The 9,931-nt window shown below is 48.4% G+C and overlaps 1 non-coding gene across 1 annotated transcript; it reads right to left on the bottom strand.

Annotated features, from left to right (window-relative positions):
* Positions 1-368: 368 nt before the first annotated feature.
* Positions 369-475, bottom strand: LOC132537230 (U6 spliceosomal RNA). The gene has a single exon (XR_009548691.1). It is a non-coding gene; the product is annotated as a U6 spliceosomal RNA (small nuclear RNA).
* Between the last annotated feature and the right edge of the window lie 9,456 nt (positions 476-9,931).

Here is a 9,931-nt window from a genome sequence, read left to right as displayed (position 1 = left end):
AACAATATTACCATGATTTTATTCAAAAAAGCCAATCTGCAGCCCTGGAGGCTGGCAGAGTGGTTGGAGTTTTGGACTCAAGCATGAGGTCCTGAATTCTACCTCCAGTATCACATGTTCCAGACTGATGCTATAGTGTGTTTCCTCTCTCTCTCTCTCTCTCTCCCCTCCCTTTCTCCCTCACTGATTAATAAATCTTTTAAAAGAGCTTCATCATATGTAGAACCAGAGTTCAGACAGACCTGGGACCCCACACATACAAATCCAGATCTCTTGCCACTGAACCGCCTCCCAGGTTGCATTAACTGGCTCTTTAAAAGATTATAATTATTTATATGTGTGTACATATATTTTATAATCTTTTTTGAAAAAACATGGTATGCCTCATGAATCTGTGTGTAATCCTTGAGCAGGGGCCATGCTAATCTTCTATGTATCATGCCAATTTTAGTATATGTACTACGGAAACTAGGACTATATTATAATCTTATTTAAAAAAGTGTTAAGAGATGGAGACAGTTGGAGTCAGGCAGTGGCACAGCGGGTTAAGCGCACATGGCGCAAAGCTCATGGACCAGAGGAAAGATCGCGGTTCTAGCCCCTGGCTCCCCACCTGCCCGGGAGTCCCTTCACAGGTGGTGAAGCAGGTCTGCAGGTGTCTGTCTTTCTCTCCCCCTCTATGTCTTCCCCTCTTCTCTCCATTTCTCTCTGTCCTATCCAACAACAATGACATTAATCACCACACAATGTTAAGTAACAAGGGCAACAAAATGGAAAAATAAATAAAAATAAAAAAGAGTGGAAAATAATAGACAAGGAAAATAAAGAAAGGAAGACAATGAGACCTTGGTGACAACAACAACAACAAAAATAAAATAAACTATTTATACTTTAGAATTGCAAAATGGCTAGGGCAATGGCTCTGTAGGCATTAAGTCCTGAATTCAATCCCCAGATTTGCATGTGCCATAGTCATGCTCTGCTTCTCTTTTTTGTATTAACAAATAACATTTTTCCTTTTTTTAATTTCCTTTTTTAAATTTCATTTAAAAAAAAAAAAACCGCGGTTCCTGCCTGGTTCCCACCCAGCTCCAAGATCAGCTGCTGCCTGGCTCTGTGGGGCTCCTAGTGCAGCTCCCACCTGCCAGCATCCTGGCTGCCCCATTGTGTGAGTAGGCAGATTGCAGTCTCCCCAGGACTGTCCCCACAGACACAAGAACCCCAGGCGACCCCTGCCCACCCCCCACCACACAGGGAGCCCTGCCAGACCCAGGCCACCGGGATGAGGGGGGTTAGGGGTGGGTGTTGGCAGTGCCCTCTAGGACCAGCAGGTTGCAAAGTGCCAGACCCTCAGCCCAGACCCAATCCACAGCCTGGGCCCAGGGCTCAACAAGGGTTGGGGCCAGCTGGCTTGGGGCACCCCTCTGAAATGCATGTCTCTTCCAAAAGAGGCAGAGAAAACACTCCAGTTCTAGTAGTGCGAGGAGACCCCCAACCTGGACCCGCACCCCGTGCCCCAGCCTCCTTCACCCTAATTTGGGAGCTTGGCTCGCCATGTTGCCCCAGATCAAACTCGAAGTTCAGGATTCCAAACAGCCGTCCCCCGAGGACCTCGTCGTGGGCCACACCGAGAGGAAGGACAGCGGGTGCACATTTCGGGTGGGCGGACACGAGGAAAGTTTTCTGGGCCTGGCTGCTCCTGAAGCCAGGTCAGTGGGTTCCGGGGTCCCCTCCTGCCCGGGCGTTTGGGATGGGCGGGAGGCGCACTGCCTGGACTCCAGCTGTGCTGGCGGGTCCTCACCCTCAGGGCACTTGGAGCCACCAGCACTGACACACTGGGTGAGGCCCAGGGACCTAGGACCCCTCTCCTGGCAGGAAGGAAAGGGAAGGCCTGCTGCCCAGACTTTGGCGGGGTCCCTATGCTCGCACTCAAGGAAGCCAAAAGCAGCAAGATCTGGGGGCGCGCAGCCACCCTTCCAGGTTGTCCCTGCCAGAGGTGCGGGGTCTGGGGGCTCGCGGACACCTCCCCTGGGTGCGCCCCTGCCTTGGGTGTGCATGGCTCCATCTCGGGGAGCGCCCTGCTCAAGGCCGCTGGGTGCTGGAGGTTTGGGGGGGGTGCGCAGCCACCTCTAAGGGGTGCGCCTGTCCCGGGGTACTGGGTCCGGGGGCGCTAGCCCCTCTGCGGCTGTACCCCGACTTCGCCACTAAAGGTAACCCGGAAATTGGGAGAAGATACCTGGATGTCACAAAATTGACAAGAGACTGATAACAAATGACAATAAATCAATCATATGACTCAACAATAACAACAAAACAATTAAACCCATTATTAAATCACTAATAAAAATAGGAAAAAAAAAACAACCAATGTTCCTCCCTCACCAAGTGTACAGAGAACATGTTTTCTTTAGTATTTGTGTTAAGCTAGCTAGACTAAACTCTTTTCTAAATATACTACAGAATGAATGTGGAGCTTCAGAAAGTTACTAAGAAGGTAGCTAGCAGATAGTGTGCTTCTGTGTTTTTATAGATTTTTTCTCTTGCTTTCTTTAAATTAGTGATTTAATAATGATTAAGAAGATTGTGGGATAAGAGGAGTACAATCCCATACAATTCCAGTCACCAGAGTTCCCTATACCCTCCCCTCCACTGGAAGGTTCCCTAATCCTTATCCCTCTGGGAGAATGGACAAAAGATTTCTTCTTTTTGCCTCCAGGCTTATAGTTGGGGCTTGGTGCCTGCACTACAGTCCACTGATCCTGGAGGTCATTATTTCCCATTCTTTTGTCCTAGTTGTTACTGCTGTGGTTATTGTTGCCATTGCTATTGTTGTTGGATAGGACAGAGAGAAACAGAGAGGACAGGAAGACAGAGACTGAAAAGGAGAGCAACACCTACAGTCCTGCTTCACCACTTGTGAAGTGACCCCCCTGCAGGTGGGGAGCCAGGGGTTCCAACCAGGATCCTTAGGCCAGTCTTTGCTCCTTGTACTGTGTGCACATAATCCACTGCACTACCGCCAGGCCCTGAATTTGCTTTATATTTATATAAATCTTATATATATATATATATACATATATATAACACTTGTTAATTATTTACAAGATGCCTTCAAATTCTTCTATTAAATTTTTATTTATTCATTTATCCTTTTGTTGCCCTTGTTGTTTCAAATTCTTAATAACAGCTGATCCTATTATTAATATTCTCAAATGTGTACAAAGAGAGGAAAGGCTACGTAACTAAGAAAGACTACTAACCACAGTCCAGAAACATTTTTTTCATTATGGGACTATATCAATTCACATCTAGACCATCCCCAAACTGCAGTGTTGTTTCCTCTGATGTCTGCACATTGGCTTCCATATAGTGTCTACAAGGATATGTACACTGAATTGTTACTGTTTACCTGTTTGCTACAGATTTAAAGATTCTTTTAAGTTCTTTTTTTAAATATTTATTTCCTTTTGTTGCCCTTGTTTAATTGTTGTAGTTACTATTGTTGTTGTTATTGTTGCCCTTGTTGGATAGGACAGAGAAATAGAGAGAGGAGGGAAAGACAGAGAGGGGAGAGAAATATAGACACCTGCAGACCTATTTCACAGCCCGTGAAGCCACTCCACTGTAGGTGGGGACTTGGGGGCTCAAACCGGGATCCTTAGGCCAGTCCTTGTGCTTTGTGCCATGTGTGCTAAACCCACTGGGCTACCGCCCAACTCCAAGATTCTTTAAATGTGCTTTTAAAATATATATATATATATATATTTTTATTTTCCCTTTTTTGCCCGGGTTCATTTTTATTGTTGCAGTTATTACTGTAATTATTGATGTCATTGTTAAAAATGACAGAGAGAAATGGACAGAGGAGGGGAAGACAGCGGGGGTGGGAATAAAGATAGACACCTGCAGACCTGCTTCAACATCTGTGAAGGACTCCCCTGCAGGTGGGGAACCTGGGGCTCTAACAGGGATCCTTAGGCAGGTCCTTGTGCTTCGTGCCACCTGCGTTTAACCTGCTGCACTACCGCCCAGCTCCTCCAGATTCTTTTAACTTTTTTCTCTCAACATCATTGTTTATTTATTTATTTTAATGTTTTGTGTTTTGTTTTCCTCACCAGGGTTATTTCTGGGTATTGGTGCCTGCACAAGGAATCTATCATATTTTACATATCAATTTGCTTTTGTTACAAAAGGCTTGGTTATAAAATCCTGCGCCTGGCCTGGTAGAGCCTAGCTTAGCAACCACCCCTAAAAAAGCCCTGTGCACTAGTTGGCACTTGGAGAGCAGGGCATTGGCCACCCCCTGCCTGCGCACGCCTTCCCCGCACCACAGTCACCACAGCCTAGGCCACCCCGCACCAGCGACCCCACACCTCTCCTTTCCCGCGGGTCCCAGAGCGTCACCACACGGAATTGACCAAGGAGGTTGGGGGGGTGCAATGTGCCGCCTGCCCCACCACCACCACCACCATGGCGGCTGCCCCTCCTGCACCGGAACCCGAGTCCCAGTCAGCATGTAGCCCTCTCACTGGTCAGCCCCTCCATGGGTCTCCCAGCTACTGGGCTCACAGGGCCAAGGAGGGACCGTCGCACCTCCGCGGCGCCCCACTCGGCGCCCTCCATGTGTTAGGGTCCGGTAATCCACAGAAATCACCAAGAGACCAGAGCGATGTAAAATCAACAGAGTCTTTATTAGCTGGCGCCAGGGATGAACACACTGAGCCACCACGCAGTGGTGGTCAGTAATGCTCGACCCCCTCTATAGTTTCTATTGAGATTATATAGGATTTAGGGAAGGGGGGCTATATGACAAGCATCCTGTTAGTTTAATTTAAAAAAAAGTGTTCCCAAGCCATAGCAGGAGGATGCAGGGGGGTAGGAGTTGCGACTTTTGCTAATCTTCCCTTCTGCCTGGTCAGCAGGATGTTGCAGGTTGGGGAGTTGCCTTTGTTAATTGTCTCCCCTCAGCAGGAAATGTTTCCTTAACTGATTCTTGTCAAAACAAGTAGTTTACTGGCCTTTCCAGGGGGCCCATTTTCTCCAGTTTTACTTTTTTAACCCTTTTATCTCTGGAACAATGTTTTACCTTCTAACACGTGCACCCCAGAGCCCGGAACCCAGGGACCCCGCCACGGTGCAGGACGCGCGCGCTGGCTCCCGGCACTCAGTGCCGCTGGGGCGCGGGGCCAGGGGTCCCACGCACAGGTGCCGGGGGACCTCGCTCTGGCTCGGGAGCAGCGACCTATGCGCTCCCGCCCCCACGCAGTCTCGCGCAGGGTCCCCCGCCCACACCCGGGCGCTCTGCAGGGACCCTTCCCCGCCACCCGCCACCCCCCTCTCCCCGATGGCGCCCGCCCCCCCCCCCCCCCCCCCCCCGGCCCCGGCCCCGCAGTCGCACCTTCCTCAGCGCAGACATCCTCCAGTGCTCCAGGCTCAGCAGGGGCCAGGCCACATGGCAAGCGGGCCCCTAGGCGGGCGTCGTAGTCCCTTGCCTCTGAGACTCCAGGCTCCGTTGGTCAGTCAGTCAGGGTTCGTGTTGCTCCAGCGCTCCCACCGCGCTCGAGCCGGGTTTTGGTGCAAGCCAACCACTGGCGCCTGCGCACTGGGGGGCGGCCGGTGCGTGCTCCACCCAGAGGGGCCAGCCCCCTGCATGCCTAGGGGGACGCTCAGCCCCTGGTGCCTGCACAGGGCGCCCCAGCCCAGGCCCCTGGCCTGCTCCCCTTCACCCCACCCCCAGAGTCCCTCCAAACAGACAACTGCTGCGCGGGGACCCGCGGGTCAAGCGGGGACATGGGGACCGCGGAGGGCACGGGGCGCATGTCCCGCGGAGGCTGCGGCCTCCACCGCGGTGCGCTCGAGCCCAGCCCCGGGCGCTGCAAAGTTCCCTGCAGGACCGCGCAGCCCCGCGCCGGAAGGCCCGCTTGGGACCCAAAGCTCCAGCGCGGGGAGCTCCTGTGCCCACAGAAGTCTTCACAGTGGCTGCTCTGCTCCTTGCACCCGCACCGGGAGCGGGCGTGCAACGCAAGTCTCAGGCCCCGGAAGGTCTCGGCGTGGGTCTCTCTCCTTGCGGGCGCTCGCTTTCCCAGCAGACTAAATGTGTCGTGGGGGTCTCCAAGGTGGAAGAGACCATCCAGGTGCTGCCCACCCCCCCAGCAGTAACTGGGTGCTGAGGGAGTGCAGGCAGGAGGTCTGGCCTATGGGCAATAAGTGCTCTCACCATTGCTAGGCGGAGGTTGGCCAAGAACTAAGAGAAGGAATCTAGAAAGAAGGAAATTCTCGCGACATTGGCCCTACTTTGGTAGACCATGACTAAAAGTCCCCCTCTGCCTTGCAAGGTGAGGTTGCAAGTAGAATGGTAGCTTGCAGTGACCTAAGGGGGTGGGAGTGTAGGGGGTGGGGTTGTCAACCTACACCCTTCCAACCAGCTGCTCTTTACAGAGCTGACCTCTGAGTGCTCTGGAAGCCCCAGGAGTAGTATTCCTGCAAGAATAGACTTCAGCTCTGAGTTTAAACCAGAGGAAAAGACTGGAAGGAAGGCTGCTAGAAAAAGTAAAAACTCCAAGATGAAAGCTTATCAGAAAATGGATAGGTGGGGCCAGGCGGTGGCACACCTGGTTAAGCCCACACATTACAGTGCACAAGGACGCAGGTTCAAGCCCTTGGTCCCCATCTGCAGGGGGGAAACTTCACAAGGGGTGAAGCAGGGCTGCAGGTGTCTCTGTCTCTTTCCCTCTCTGTCTCCCTCTGTCCTCTCAATTTCTCTCCGTCTATCCAATAAGAAATAAGTAAGACATTTTTTAAAAAAGAAAGTGGATAGGGATTCAAATAGGAAAAGAGAGTTGAGTGGTCCAGATTATTTTGAATTGGGACAGACTAATCTTTTTTTTTAATTTTTTTAAATAATTATTTTATTTTTTTCCCTTTTGTTGCCCTTGTTGTTTTATTGTTGTAGTTATTATTGTTATTGCTGTTGTTGGATAGGACAGAGAGAAATGGAGAGAGGGAGGGGAAGACAGAGAGGAGGAGAGAAAGATAGACACCTGCAGACCTGCTTCACCGCCTGTGAAGCAACTCCCCTGCAGGTGGGGAGCCGGGGTTCGAACCGGGATCCTTATGCCGGTCTTTGTGCTTTGCGCCACCTGCGTCTTAGCCCGCTGTACTAGAGCCATACTCCCAGGACAGACTAATCTTTCCTGGAAATTTTCCTGGTCTTTGAACAGAAACATGGTCTTCCTAAGATTTGTTTCTTTCTTTTTTAAAAATATTTTATTTTATTTATTTATTCCCTTTTGTTTCCCTTGTTGTTTTATTGTTGTAGTTGTTGTTGTCGTCGTTGTTGGATAGGACAGAGAGAAACGGAGAGAGGAGGGGAAGACAGGGGGAGAGAAAGATAGACACCTGCAGACCTGCTTTACCACCTGTGAAGCGACTCCCCTGCAGGTGGGGAGGCGGGGTTCGAACCGGGATCCTTATGCCAGTCCTTGTGCTTTAAGATTTGTTTCTTAAGTTTCTTAAAATTGAGCAGTCATTTTAAGAGGTGCCCAGGAACATGGATAAAAGAGGAATCAAAGAATCAAAGAATCTTGTCCAAAATTGAATATTACGTCCCAATATGCTCCACTGTCAGAAATCGCTGGATTTTATGCCAAACCTCAAAAATAGAGATTCAATTTGTTTGTTTGTTTTCAGAGTGTAGGCCCTGCACATGTATGATTTCCCTACTCCCACCTCAACTTTAGTCCTATGGACAAGAAAGAGAGGGAGATTGCGGCACTGGAGCTCCCCCAGTACAGTGCCACTCTTGTATGGTAAGGGGCTGAAATGCATAGCAACACACACATCCAACCTGGCAAACTCACTGGACCTAGATCAATATATATTTTTATTTAAAATTTTACATTCCTTTCATCTTCAAAATATCATTTATCATGAACAGCAACAGCAAAATAATAATAGTAATTATTATTTTTATAATTATAATAATAGGGACAAGTACTGTTCTTTGCTCTCAGTATGTGACAAAGCAGAGAAATAGCCCTAGCTCCATCGAGCTTTCAATCTAAAGAGGGAGTGTTTGTTTTTTTTTTAAATAACACAGTTCTTCTTCTAGCGTTTGCCCTTCTTCCATAGCCAGTCAACAGCGTCAGGTTGAGCCTGATGTCTGCTTGTTGCTGGCTTTGAAAGTGACTGGGATCCATGTGGATTCAGTCGGCTAGGAAGGATCCTCAGTTTCCCCAATAAATGGGTACTCACGGGATGCACCACGAGAAGGTCGATCCAATGCATCCCACACAGTGATTTGTAATAACAAATGATAAAGTATCTCACTGGAAAATGTTAAAAGGGCAAATACCATAGCATGTGGTATCAGGGAGGAATGCTTTGAAGAAGACATATTTCAGTTAAATCTTTTCTTGTGGTTTCCTCAAAGCATGTCCAGAGATGTGAACTTGAGTGCAGCTCATTGGGTGTGGGATTGGGAGATTCATCCTAAGAAATCAGTGAAGTAGAAAGAAAGAGGTGACAGCCAAGGACGTGACATAGTGGATAATATGTTGGGCTCTCAAACATGAAAAAGAGCAGGTCTGAGACCCCAGTGAAGTGTTCTCTTTACTTAACTGACTGTCCATAGTAACTGCAATCACATAAGTAAAGGAGGGAACAGCCAGAACATGTCTGAAGAGCTGCTGCTTCTCCCCATCCCCCAAGGCTTTTGAAAGGGCATTTTAAGGATTCTGCTTGTATCCCATATAAAATAAAATCTGACATAGGATTTTGAGGAAGGAAATGTTTCCTTAAGCAGCCATGTCATTTGCAAACAAAGACAGTTTTATTTCTTCCTTCCCAATGTTTTTATTTCCTTTTCTTATTGCATTAAGCAGGATTTCCAGTGAGTTATTGAAAGGCATGGGGAGAAGAGACAGTTTTATCTTGTTCCAGGTGGCATGGAGGAAACAATGAGTTTCTAAACATGAAATATAGTGTCAGCTGTAAGGTGTTTGTAGATGACCTTTGTCAAATTGAAGAAGTCTTCTCCTCCTAGTTTAATGAGAAGTGTTTGTTTGTTTCCTTTATGTGGATGTTGGACTGTGTCAAATGCTTTTTCTGTATTCACTGGTATGAACATGTGGGTTTTCTTCTTTAGCTTGTAAACATGACAGATCATAGTCATTAATTTTTTTAAATTTTTTATTTAAGAAAGGATTAATGAACAAAAACATAAGGTAGGAGGGGTACAACTCCACACAATTCCCATCACCCAATCCCCATAACCCACCCCCTCCCATGATAGCTTTCCCATTCTCTAGCCCTCTGGGAGCATGGACCCAGGGTCGTTGAGGGTTGCAGAAGATAGAAGGTCTGGCTTCTGTAATTGCTTCCCCGCTGAACATGGGCGTTGACTGGTCAGTCTATACTCCCAGTCTGCCTCTCTCTTTCCCTAGTAAGGTGTGTCTCTGGGGAAGCTGAGCTTCAGGACACATTGGTGGGGTCTTCAATCCAGGGAAGCCTAGCCAGCATCCTGGTGGCATCTGGAACCTGGTGATTGAAAAGAGAGTTAACATATGAAGCCAAACAAATTGTTGAGCAATCATGGATCCCAAGCTTGGAATAGTGGAGAGGAAGTGTTACGGAGGTACTCACTGCAAACTCTAGTGTACTTCTGCTTTCAGGTATATATTTTGCAGTAGTTTATGGATACGTGTGCACATAAGCTCTCTCTCACAGAAACTGGTGTATATCTAGGTTATGGGACTTTGTTAGAAAGTGAACTACCTGAGATGAAATTAGAGTGTACTATAAAAGGAAAGGTCTCACCCGAGTAATGAAGCTGAAGGGTTGTCATTCCACACGTGAAGTCTCTGGATACAGCCTGAGGTGAAGCATGTTGAGGTGGCAATCGTTGCTTTGGTTAGGTTGTGATCGGCGGATG

This window comes from Erinaceus europaeus, chromosome 2, assembly GCF_950295315.1.
Source record: "Erinaceus europaeus chromosome 2, mEriEur2.1, whole genome shotgun sequence".
Taxonomy (NCBI): domain Eukaryota; kingdom Metazoa; phylum Chordata; class Mammalia; order Eulipotyphla; family Erinaceidae; genus Erinaceus; species Erinaceus europaeus.
The sequence above is the reverse complement of the archived record's forward strand: the minus strand, read 5'-3'. Positions and strand labels throughout refer to the sequence as shown.